The following is a 13,943-nucleotide window of genomic DNA, read 5'->3' on the forward strand; positions in this document are numbered from 1 at the left end:
GTCCCTATTTTCTTTCAGTTTTTTGATTTTGTTGTGTGTTCTTTAAATTCACTGAATTCTTTTATCATGTTTATAACTGTTCTTTTGAATTCCATGTTCTGTGTTATCTCTAGGGGGTTCTCACTGTACTCCTCTACAGGACTGTTGGTACTTGGTGGGGATATATTATTTTGGTTTTTCATGTTATTTTTTTCTCTGTGGATTTCTTTTGTAGTTTCTGATTCTTGTGTGGGACTCAACCCTTCCTTTGTTAAGTTTATGTCTGCTTTTTGTAAACTTTATGTGCCTTTGTGGTTTACTTGTTGGGCATGAAAAGCTGGTTGATCTAGGCTTCAGGGTCTCTCCTTTGATTTTATATTGGAGAGGTCAAGTTGTTTTTGTCCTGCTGCTCAGGAGTTCCCACAGAGGCCTAGGTTGGATGAGGATCAGATGTGCTCAGGCTTTTTCCTAAGGTCTGGGTACCTCCAGGAAAGATGCTGGCCTCAGGAAGTTGGTGGCTGGGCTGGCCTGGGATGAGGGCCCTTCTCAGGCATGCAAAAGTGAGGTGGGGGAGGGAACAGTCCCTGAGGGCTCCAGGGACTAGACTGAGGAATTGGGTTGGTCTGCATTCGAAGGGTCAAGAAGCAGTGTGGAGTCTGGGCCAAGATGGCAGTCCAGAGGTCTGGGGTGCCAAGAGAAGAAATATGCCCATGCTAGGAGGAGAGATGGGGTGGGGGAGCTGGGAGGGTGAACAGTCTGGGGGAGTCAAGGCACAGTAGGTGTATGGTCTAGATTTTGTTTCTTAATCCATTTTACTAGCCTGTGTCTTTTGACTGGGGAGTTGAGGCTGTTAATAAAGTTATTATTGAGCTGTGTATTGGTTACTGTAATTTTAATTTGTTTGTGTTCTTGGTCCTATTTGGTGTGTTCATAATTATACCTTCATTGGTTTTCTTTCTACAATGTCTTAGGTACAGTCATTCCTATCTTCAGTCTTTTGTATTGCTTTGAATGTTCTGTGTAGGGCTAATTTGGATGACATGAATTCTTTCAGCCTATTTGTGTCATGGAAAATTTTTCTTTCCCCTTCAAATATGATCGATAGGTAGCCTGTATCCAGGCTTTGAAGTATCTGTAACTCTCTCTCTCAATTCAATACATCCTGGAGTTTACATTTTCTTTCTCCAGCTACAATAAATTTTGTATGTTTGTTTGTTTGTTTTGGTCTCCTCTAACCAAAAGCCTCTTAGATCCCTCTGTCTGATGATAATCTTAGACCTGAACCAAATGTTCCTCTTCTAATATCTTATTGAATTATATCTTATTTGAATTGGTGTTTGTTTGTTTGTTTGTTTGTTTTTTGGTCTCTTTGAGACAGGGTCTCTGTAGCCACAACTGGTATGTTAAATTTGTCTTCAGAGACTGAATGTCATAAGAATACCTTCCCTGAAAAGATGTGAACAATATCTACACCTTCTTTATAAGGCCCCAAGGTCAAACCAAAATTATTCCACCAAAATTCACCCAGGGAGCCAATGAGTTTATTTGGCTTATGGGTGAGGAGGCTGTTCATAGAAATTTAGGGGACCCCAAAGAGACCACACAAGCATCTTCACCTAGCATGGATAATGGCTGCTCCAAAAATACACAGGTGGAATTTCCCTATACCATAACTTTCCGGTCTATGTGGTTTATCACCTCCATATCCTAAACTATGTGCCGTTAGGTCAGAATGGCATACAAATGGCTGAGAACAGCAGCTGGAATCTCAGATAAGGGTCCAATGACCCTTTCCACTCCCTCTTACTCTGAGAAAACTTCAATATTCAACAGGCCCAACTGATCTGCGGAAAATGACAGCTGTTTTACTGAGAACTGCCTTCTACCTTAGACAAATAGGGATTTCTGGTGTGTCATGAAGACTGTCTTTCATTTCCCACTTTTCAAAACTTTTAAATAGGATCCATGCTAGTTATTCCCATAGTCCCTGATTAGGCCTAGACATCATAATATCACTTTTAAGTTACTGCAAGTGACAACTTACTCATTCCTTTGAAACTCAAATTTGCCAAAACCACAGAATATTGAAGTACTAGAAAAGATAGGCTTTTTCATGTCTTAAACTTACACCCACTTTAACAATAGGAATTGGCATAGTGGCTTTCAATGATGTGGTAGCTTTCTCATCTTACATATAACACCATAGTTCTCCGTTCCCAGTCTCTGATGGCTTTGTAACTAGATGTCCTGGGAACACCCCTTCCTCCTTTGGAAAGTTCAGGAGAACTTCTAATCTACTTTTCTTCCAGGATAACTCAGGTGATTGGGTCACAAAAAGGGACTTCTGTGTCATGCAAGTTCTTCTGCATCACAAAAGCATGATATGTAGTCCAAAAACAACACAAGATTTCAGGCTTCTGCACCATGGTCCATGCATTCATTTATTTCTCATTGAAACAACAAGATAAATAAAAATCAATATCAGTAGATTACAAGTGGTAGCAGGTCCAAGAACCTAATTGTATACATCAGGTAAATAAAACAAATACTTTTCATGGTATGGGCATCTAACTACACTGACATCAGAAAAGTCACTCTATCTATGATTGCCATGAAATTCATATATGCAAAATAAGTTTACCACCCAAAACATTTCCAAATCTAAAAATAAAATATTTAAACCCAGTGTGTTTATAGTAGTATTTATATAAACACTACAGAATTATCCCAAGACGGTTCTCCACACAAAAAGTTAGAAACTCAACACAATAAACAGCACTCTCACCCCAAAGGGAGTAGGAACAGTTTCTACTTGAGTCAAATATAAGTGACCATGACCCAGAAGAACAGATTACTTCAAATTTCATGTTCTAATATGATAACAATTCCATGAAGTTTTATAATAACAGAACAAAGAAAATCATAAATCAAGAAACTTTTCAAATACATTCATGGAGAGATCAGGTAAGTAGATTGCAGAAAGGCACGGAAATCTCAACTATAGGCTTCAGATGCCATCTGGCAGCATTTATAACTTTCCAGATGGTATAAGCTAAGGGTCTGTTTTTACATTCCAAAGAATTTACCTAATAGTCACAAAGATGTTAACCATATACAGAAGTTGGTAATAAATGTCTATTAAAGGAGCTAAAGATGGCCCAAGATGATTTAGCTTGAAACATGGCAAACTCTCCATATCATTTATCAATTAGCCTTTGTAAACACAGCATACTTCCAGGAAATGTTATTCACCAAACAAAGCCATGAGCAAGAATAATGAAAAAAATAAAAGGGTTGTCTAGAGTGACTAGATGCCAATAAAAATCACACCTCTTCTTCTGATTATTCTTGTTCAGAATTTTTCAGGAGTTCAGTTTTTGAGGAGCAGAGCTTCCTAAGTCTCCACTTAACCAACCTAAGAGAAAATCATCACTAGTTAAATGATAGCCAAGGGGCTGGAGAGATGGCTCAATGGTTAAGAGCACTGACTGCTCTTGCAGAGGACCCGGGTTTGATTTCCAGCACCCACATGGTGGCTACAAACCGTCCTTAACTCCAGTTCCAGGGGAATCAAAAGCCCTCTTCTGACCTCCATGACATTGCATTACACGGGCACACTCATATACATGCAGACAATATACTCATACACATAAAAAAATAATAAATAAATGGTATCCAAAATTAAAACTTTACCACAATATACAGCTAGACTGCAACAAACCCCAGATTATTTGTGTAACTGGGGAGACAACCCAAATGTGAAAATCAATTCCATTTAGCTTTGAACCATCTTAAAACTTATAAATTAAAGATAAAATACGGCTTCAAATATATTATGTGATTGTTTAATAGGAATCACAACATAACTTTTATCATTTCTCAACAAACAGGAGAATCTGTGATCTGTGGTAATCCCATATCAAACTGATATCCATGGAACTTCTACATCAAAGTCACAGCTACCTGCATATTACAAAAAGACTCCTTTTCCATTAAAGATTAAGTTAACTCTAGCCCCATGTCAAAGTCTGTGCTTGACTTGAGCTCTTCCTTATTTCTTCAAAGAGGTGTTCTGTGCAGAGCAAGTGACAATCAACTGCAAGTGACAGTCATGTCCACGACGAATTAAGAAGTTCATTAAGAGGTGGCAAGCACCTTTCCAGTTGTCTGTCCATTCCTAGAACCCATGGGCACATGGGCAGGACTCAGTAGGTTATTTTTTTTTAAAGAGGACATGAAGTTTGGAGGGAGTGTAGTGGGGAGGTATGAGTGGAGTTACAGGAGGGATTTGGGGGTGGCTATGATCAATATACATGTGTGACATTCTCAAAGGACTAATAAAATAATTCTTTGAGAATTGAAGACTAGGAAATTATTTATTATTGAGAATTTCATACTATGCATTTTTCACGCACCCCCCACTCCCCTCACTTAACTCCTTCAAATCCACCTGCTTTCCCTACCCACTGAGCTTTATGTCCTAATCTTTGCTGTTTAAAAAAAAAAAAAAAAAAAACGCCGGGGGGGGGGACAGACACTACCTTAAAGTAAAAGGATGGAAAAGAATATTTTAAACAAATGGCAGTAAGAAACAAGCAGGGGTTGCAATTCTAATACCTGACAAAATAAAAACACCAAAAAAAGAAAGAAAGAAAGAAAGAAAGAAAGAAAGAAAGAAAGAAAGAAAGAAAGAAAGAAAGAAAGAAAGAAGGAAGGAAAGAAAGACCCTAGGAAGTCCAATTTGTACTGCTCATGTTCCTCTGGCCATGGAAAGAGGAAGAGTTGGAGAGATGGCTCAGAAATTAAGAGCACTGGCTGCTATCAAAGTGCCTGAAAACAAAACCTGAGTTCATCACTCTTGAGTCCAGCCTTGGCAGACAAAAGAAAAATGAGGAGGAACCCAATAGAGGGATGCTTTTGGAAGCCCTTGTCAAGAAATTCCAATGGATTCTGATATGAACATTTGAAATTTGTCCTGTTCTGACTTTTTTCTGGTTCCCTGTCTAGAACTTGTAATGCTAACTGCTCTTGCTTTTACTTCTCCTTCACATCTCCTAGGCACCAGTCAAGGACTTTCTTTTCTCCCTACAGTTAAGAGTTATGCAATTTTGGAGTCTTTTAGACAGACCCACTGAAGGGGGTACTCCAGTTGCTTCACCCTGCCAGAGCAGTCTGCATCCCAATTCCCTTTTGGCAATTTGGGTAACCTCTTCAGAGGATGGTGTGATAAGAATAGCTAGGAATTAGCTAGGAATTAATAGGTAGGAATTAGCTAGGCAGTTAGGGTAAAACGACCCCAAAGAAAAGTAGCCAGTTTCTTGGCTAAAAGTCAAAATGTCCTTGGGCCTCTTAGCAACATACTCCATTCCAAAGGCAAAAAATGTCAAAAATACTTGGGAACTTTTATCTAATCCCTAAAAGAGGGGGGAATGTTAGAGTAGCAAAAAGTCCCATTAAAAGAAAGAAAGAGTGGGGCTGGAGAGATGGCTCAGCGGTTAAGAGCACTTGACTGCTCTTGCAGAGGACCCGGATTTGATTCCCAGCACCCACATGAGAAAGAAAAGAAAAAGAAAGAAAGAAAGAAAGAAAGAAAGAAAGAAAGAAAGAAAGAAAGAGTAAGAGAAAAGTAATGGGGAAGATATGGGAGGTGTTGGAGGGGAGGGTGTGGGCATGGATTTGTTCAAAACACCTTATATGCATATACAAAATTCTCAACAAAGTTTTTTTTTAAGTTTAAAAAATATTTCTACAGATATGAAATTGTCGAAGAATAAATTAAACAAAAGTTTTTAAAATAAAATAAAATAAAATAATTTTTTTAAAAAAACTAAAAATGAACCTACCATATGACCAAGTTTTACCACTCCTTGGCATATACCCAAAAGACTCATCCTATTGCACAGACACTTGTACAACCACATTTGTTGCTGCTTTTTTCACAATAAGTAAGAGATGGGTACAACCTAAGTGACCCTCAACTGACATTGGTTAACAAAAATGTGGTACATTTACACAATGGAGTTCTATTCGGCAATAAAGAAAGATGAAGTAATGAAATTTGCAGATAAATGGATGGCTCTAGAAACTGTTATACTATGTGAAGTAACACAGACTCAGAAAAACAAAAGAAGTATGTTGTCCTCATTTGTGGATCCTAGCACCAAATCCTTATAATAGATGGAATCCCATGAAATGGGACAACAGCCCATGGAAAACAGATGATGCAGAGACCCGAAAGTTCAGTGCCTTGCCACAATGGGAAGAAGATCATCCCACACCTACCACCCCCTCCAAGGCTCATGGACTTTTGCAGAATTTTGGTGGAAAGAATGTAAGAGGAAGGGGTGGAATGTTAACTGGAAGTGTCTTCTGACAACTATGCTGGCTATAGTCACACCTCCTTCCCATGCTCCTCAAGGAATCGATGGGGAGTCAGTGACCCCTCCACCCAGTCAGTAGACCTTAGCTGCATGTGGGGGAGGAGCTAAGGATATATAAACCAAGAACACCATGAGGCACCTCTCTCACCATTTTGTGCAGCTGTCAGGAACTTAAAGGATCTGTATTTGAGTGTGGACTTTCCAGCACAGCCATAAATGGAGGCGGGTGGTGCCCACTCTTCTGTAAATAAACTCATCAAGATTTTCAAAAAAAAAAAAAAACAGAGCTTAGGAAACCTTCATTATTCCACCAAAGTTGACCTCATGTTGGTAAATCCTTTGGCCTTTGATTTCTTATTCCTATTTTCTCCCTTAAACTTCATTGTATACATATTTTTATGTAACCTGCTTCAAGTTATTTCTAGAAAAATATTTTAATAAATAAAATTTTAAAATATACAAAAAAAAAACATATATTTTTAAAAAAGAGCACTGGCTTCTCTTGCAGAGGACTCAGGTTCAGTTCCCAGGACCCGTATGGCAGCTAACAATCATCTGTACCACCAGTTCCAGGGAATCCAATGTCCTCTTCTGGCCTCCATGGGCATTACATGGATGCAGGCAAAACACTCATATACATAAAATAATAAACAAATAAATAAATAATAAATAATTTTAAGAATATACAATCTTTTAAATTTCAGAGAAGTACTCTCATTTTCATACTTTAAAACAAACACAGATAAAGGTTTGGGAGAAAGAGTTATTGCAATTTTTGACACTGGAAGATACTAAGTTTCTCAGTGACCAAAGATCAGCAGGCTCTCCACTTCTCTGATGCAAGAAAAAATATTATAAAGAACCATAAAAATATTATCATAAGGACATTATACTATAGTCACATGAATAGAACATAATTTCCAGAATATAGAGGAACATGAAAACAAATTTGATCAATGAAATTACCAAGCTCATTCTGCATTTATGAGAAGTTCCTCTAGCCTACCTACATCTTGTTCCTACTTTTCTGCCTTCCACCTTCTGATGAAGTTCTCGCCTGTTCCTTTCAGAATGCCGTGCTTTTACTCCTGCTTTGGGTTCCACTACCAACCATGAGAGCAGGGACTTCATCCTATCTGCTTCCCTAATCCCAACCACAGTCTGGAACAACTCGGGAAATAGTAGTATGTCTACACATATTTGAAAAGTCAATGGCCTTCTGATAAATCCACCAGGAAGTCATTTCACTAGGAATAAGGACTGTCTTCCCTCACCTCCACTTCAACATTTACTCCTACAAAAATAGGAACAACTGGGGAGGATCAGTAGCATCTGTTGACTCAAGAGCCAAGACAAACCGCTCAAAATTATTTGCCTTGATTGACTGCTCCTGTTGCTTCCAATGCCTTCAACCCTGCAAGTCACTATTCTCGTGAAAGATGAATTCTTTTTACAAAGTCAAAGCATAGATACTATTTATGCTATCTTTTTATTTTTTAAATATTTGGCTTATTTACTTTTATTTTATGCATATGAGGGTATTGCCTGCATGTCTGTAAGTGCACCCATGTTGTTCAATTCCTTCAAAGATCAGAAGAAGGTGTAGGATCCCCTGGAACTGGAGTTATAGGTGGTTAACCACCATGATGTTAGCCACCATGTGGGTGATGGGATTTGAACCTGGATCTTCTGCAAGAGCAGCCAGTGCTCTTAATTGCTAAGCCATCTCTCCAGCCTCTTGTGCTATCTTTTAAAAACTACATTTTTGCTGGGTGTGGTGGCACATGCCTTTAATCCCAGCACTTGGGAGGCAGAGGCAGGTGGATCTCTGTGAGTTCAAGGCCAGCCTGATCTACATAGAGAGTTCCAGGACAGCTGGGGCTACAGGGAGACCCTGTCTCAAAAAAAGACAAAAAAAATAAACCTACATTCTTTCCATATTGCAAAATTCAATACACATGAAGAGAAATGAGGTGATTTATTAGTTTTATTCCAGAAGAATATTGTGGATAGTAAAACAATTCATGAATATTTATTGCAAATTAAATGTTAACATAGACCCCTAAAGGCATCCCATTGTTTCTTTCTGGGTTGTATCTGCTCTTGCAACAGACACTGTCTCCATGCTCTATCTCCTTCTGGTTCTAGGTTGTCTAGCCCCTAAGGAGGTGAGGCCAGATGTGAGTCTAGATCCACAGCAGACATCATTGAGTTTTAGTCAGTGGCACAATCAGCCACGAGGAGCTCATGCACATCCTTTTACAGAGTTCAACAGAACTGATAGAAGCCAGCAATGAGAAGACTAAAATTTTTAACTCCCAAGGCTAATGAGATCCCTAAAAGACGCCTAATAGATTTAACTGAGCTGATGCAAATCCTACCAGAGACTAGGCAATAGTTTCTTCACTCAGAGACCCAGTCCCAGAGCTGGGTCAGCAGTAAAGCACAAAGAAGCATAGAGCAGGAGGGGTGACCTGGGGTGGAAAACTGGTTTCAGCAGACATTGACTACCACAGGGCCTAGAAGCAGCTACTACATTTCAGGATGTATGGAATGCATTAGGTGTGCAATGTTTGATACGGTAGCCCCTATCTGCATATAGATATACAGGTTATATTTATAAGGAGCCTACCACACTTCAAATATTCAGCAGCTGCTGGCTCCCATGTTGAACACAGTAGATACTGAGCACTTTAGATATAAAGTATTTCAATCAGTCCTGAAGTGCTAGAGCCTGCACGCTGGTAACTGGGATCAGTAGTCTATTGTGGTTTGACACTAGCTTAGTAGGAGGAACCAAGATCACTCCTTTACCCCCTTGCTCATCTTTCAAGCTATGTGTACCTTCACTGTCAATTACTGGCAGCCTTCCCTGAGCTGTCAGAGTGCCTTTTCAATGTGCTATATTATATTTTCATTTTCTGCCTCTCTAATTTAGTTCTAACTACTATAAGAATGAAAATTTCTCATGGGCAAAGTTTCTAACTCAGTTGTTTTCCTTAGTGTACACAAGTGGTTTGGAACTCAATATAAAGCCCCCAATAGTCCTCAAACTCATCACTTCCCTGCCTTACTGACTAATGTCTTGGGCTTATAGGCATATATGACCATTCCTGGCTTTATTCATTTTTTTATACCAAAGAGAATGGAAAAGAAAGAAGGGTAAAAGAATGAAACAAAAGCAATAAGAAAGAGAGCGCTTGTTGCTCTTATTACATATTAAGCCATTTATTTATTATTTACTTTTGAGACTACTACAGGGTCTCCCAGTAGCCCCAGCTGGCCTGGAACCCACTTAGTAGACCAGGCTGGTGTCAATCTCACAAAGATCTACCTGCCTCTGCCTCCCAAGTGCTGGGATCAAATGCATGTACCACCATGCCTAACTCCATCATATTTATTTTTAAGGCCTATATGAATTTAATTGTTTTATTTTTAAGTCCTATGTTAAATTTCATTAAGCCAGTATCATAAACACCTTTTTCTATCCAATGCTGGGAGTTGAACCTAGGATCTCACATACATTAAGCAAACATTCTATCACTTTTTATTTTGAGACAAGGGTTCACTAAATTATTCAAGCTGAACTTGAACTTACTCTGTAGCATAGGTAGGGTTTGAAATTATGATCCTTATGCCTCGGCCTTCTGAGTAGCTGGAATTACAGGCTTGTGCCACCAGGCCCAGCTACAAATACCCTATTAAAGTTTTCTGTGAATGCTTAAAATTGTCAAGAGCAGCTGTTTGACAGGCCCTTCCCTTAGGCCTCGAAGACTTGACAGGTAAGCTCTTCACCAACCTATCTTAAGCAGTTTAAATACATGGTGTCAGTTAGGTACTATCATTATCCCAATTTTCCAAACATCAAAACTAGTTATGCTTAAGTAACTGACCTGAATTCAAACAGTCAATACACAACAGAGTTAGGAATTATTGCTCTAATTAATCTGTTATGTTGCACTTCACCTGATCTTGTGGGGAAAAAAGTAACATTCCACTTCTAGAAATATTAATGTCTACATCCAATTAACTAAGCACTCAAATTTAATGGGACTCATAGAAGTTGGTCAAAAATATGACTCCATGGATAAGAAGTGATACGGTTGAAGTATGTGCATATGGTAAGTGGAGGACTCTGTACAGAAAGGACCTGATTATTTGAAAGAGCACGTGCAAAGACATGGAGGAACAAGAGAGTGTGCTACAGGGTGATGCATGCAAGAGGTACAGAAACAGAAGAAGCTATTCCAAGTTTGAACCAGCATTTATTCTGTTGCTGGCAATTGTGTTTACAGACAATTTTCTGCTTATGCTACTGTTTTATTAGATATAAATGAATGAAATTCAATCATGGAATGGATTTGAATTTAAGTTTAACTCAAGTCTTGTTGATTATGTTCTATGAGCAAAAGTCATTAACTTACCAGGTGACAGAAGCATAATTCACTCCAATGATGACATGGACCAATGCATAATACAAACAAAACAATATAGTGAGAAACATAATGTTATGATCTGACAGGTCCCATGCATGATCTCTGCTGCTGGGAAACAGGACAAAAGCAATCTGTAATTTAAAACAAAAATTTACACATTAAAATAACCAAACACATGAGTGGTGATTTGGATATTTGCCTATAAATATAAGGATCCATATTTTGCATATAGTAAGAAGTTACATTTGTCTAGGGATATGACAGCCTTGAAGTTTTCTCTAAGGTCTACGACTTCTTCAGTCATGTATATTTGGCTATGTTTACAGTACCACATATGAGTTTCCTCCCATTAAGTGGGTTTTAAATCCAATTAGATAGCTTTTGATTACCACCAAGATAAAAGTGTCACTACTGCACCAAAGTTTCTTTTGCAAGAGATGGAGATTATTACAGAGTTCCACAACTGGTCATACACAGAGATTGTGAATTGTCCAAGCCTAAGTGGCACATTTACAAAGCAACCTCTACACCTAAGGCTCACAGAACATAGAGTAAGGGGTAAAGAGAACACTAATGCATCTCTCAACTCTCATCAATAAAGCTACCTCATTCAACAGAGGGCAAGGAACACAGAAGGTCATAAATGACCAAAGCATAGACAATAAGAGTCTGCAGAGTCTGGATTCTTGGACAGGGCTCCTATATTAAAGTCCGCCCACCCAAGGCTCAGAGACCATTGCAGAAGAGGGGTTGGGGAGATTGTAAGAGCCAGTAAGCAGGTGCATGATCATATGGAAATAGAGTCCTACAGGCTCCCAGGACCTTGTACATATGAACCTACAGCAATGGTGTCAGTATGCGCAAGACCCATGCAGACTCGAGCAAACAAAAACCCAGCACAGAACTGTGGAAATGGACTGCAGGCCCCAATCTTAGCCAAAGAGCTATTGGCAGCTGATTACTGCTGGGTGAGGAAGAGCTTGTCTTCTTAAAGGGAGGGACTCTAGATAGGTTAACTATATCTCAGTGGATGAACTTGCAGTGAGGGACACCTGGAGACACTAACCTGACTTGATAGATCTTAACATAAATATCAGAATGCATGAATTACAGTAAGGTTGGGGGGGACCTATGGAAAGATGCTGATGGGGAAGGGGGTATAAAGATGATTAAGATGTTCTGTATGAAATACAAAAAAAAAATAAAACTTTTACAAAAACTAAAATAGCCAAACACATTACCAAAGATGATTCATCTTACAGGGCTTGATAACTAAGGCAACTGCCATTGTCAGAGATGTCACAGTAAAAACATCATATTTTTCCACCCATTTAATGATTTGAATAGTGATCATCTGCACTCTTAGAAAGAGGTTTTTATATTGTGCAGTTTCACTCAGTATTTCAAAATTAAGATGCAAAAGGTTTTAAAATAAATAGATTTCTCGGGAGGCAGAGGCAGGCAGATCTCTGTGAGTTCGAGGCCAGCCTGGTCTACATAGTGAGTTCCAGGACAGCTGGTGCTACAGGGAGACCCTGTCTCAAAAAGACAAAAAAAATAGATTCCCTTAGATAATATGAAAATCAGTGGAGAAAGACAAAGCTAGGATCAGGAACAACACAAAGATGTATGGTTTCACCAATTCTGTTCAATATTATGCTGGAAATGCTAGTCAGAAAAATTAGACAAAAATAAACAAAAGGAATCCATATTGAAAAGGAAGACGTAAAAGTATGCTTACAAATGACATAATTTTTAAAAATGTTTTAATTTTATTTTTATTTTATGCGTATGAGTGTATTGCCTGCATGTATGTGAGGGCACCCATGTCGTGCAATGCTGCGGAGGTCAGAAGAGGGCTTCAGATTCCCCTGGAACTGGAGTTAAGGATGGTTCGTAGCCGCCATGTGGGTGCTGTGAATTGAACCCAGGTCCTCTGCAAGAGCAGTCAGTGCTCTTAACCGCTGAGCCATCTCTCTAGCTAATTTTTTATTTAGAAAATTCAAAAAAATCCACCCAAGAATACTGTTAAAGCTACCGAGTAACAAACAACAACCAATGCTGGTTAGTATGCAGGGTAGGGGTCAGAGGAGGATCACATATACGCTGCTGGTGGGAACATAAATTAGTGCAGCCACTGTGAAAATTAGAATGGAGGCACCTCAAGAAATGAAAAATGAAATCAATATAAGATCCAGCATTTTCATTCCTGAGTAAATACCCTAAGCAGCACACCATAGATATGCCTGGAACTCAGTGTCTATTGCAGTACTATTTACAACCAAGTTGTGGACTCTGTCTAGATCCAGCAACAGATGAATGGATTTTTAAACATGTGATACATATGCACAATGGAGTTTTAGTCAGTCATAAAGAAGAACAAACTTATGTCGTTTGCATGGAAATGGACAGAACTGGAGGTTATCATATCAAGCAAAGTAAGTCAAACTCAGAAAGAAAAATAGCACATGTTTTCTGTAAATATAGAACCTACATGTAAATATGTGTGCTGCGTGTGTGTGCGTGTGTGTGTGTGTGTGTGTGTGTGTGTGTGTATCATGAAAATAGAAAAGGGACTATCATGTGGGAGGAGACTGAAAAGCTGGAGAGGGAGTAGCAAGAGATGGTGATAAGAGTGGAAGAAAGATAAACAGCACATTTTCTCTTATATGCAAAATGTAGATTTACAGATAGACAGATAAATGATAGAGAGATGATAGAGAGATAGATGATAGATAGACAGATGATAGATAGACAGATGATAGATAGATAGATGATAGATGATAGTTACAAACATACATACATACACACATACATAGATACATAGATGATGATGATAGACAATAGATGATAAATTGATAGATGATACATGATAGATAATAAATAGAAGATAGATACACAGACAGGTAGATAGATGACAGATAGATAGAGATGATAGATAGATGGTAGATAGATACATGACAGATGGTAGATAGATGGATAGATGACAGACAGATGATAGAGAGATAGATGATAGATAGATAGATAGATAGATAGATAGATAGATAGATAGATAGATGATAAATTGATAGATGGAACATGATAGATGATAGATAGAAGATAGACATACCATAGATAGATAGATGATAGATTAGATAGATAGATAGAT

The 13,943-nt window shown here is 38.6% G+C and overlaps 1 pseudogene; it reads right to left on the reverse strand.

The window, feature by feature from the left end:
- Positions 1-3,303: 3,303 nt before the first annotated feature.
- LOC103732639 overlaps positions 3,304-13,943 on the reverse strand; it is a 15,798-nt pseudogene continuing 5,158 nt past the window's right edge.

This window comes from Nannospalax galili, unplaced genomic scaffold (assembly GCF_000622305.1).
Source record: "Nannospalax galili isolate Female #2095 unplaced genomic scaffold, S.galili_v1.0 scaffold355, whole genome shotgun sequence".
Lineage (NCBI taxonomy): Eukaryota > Metazoa > Chordata > Mammalia > Rodentia > Spalacidae > Nannospalax > Nannospalax galili.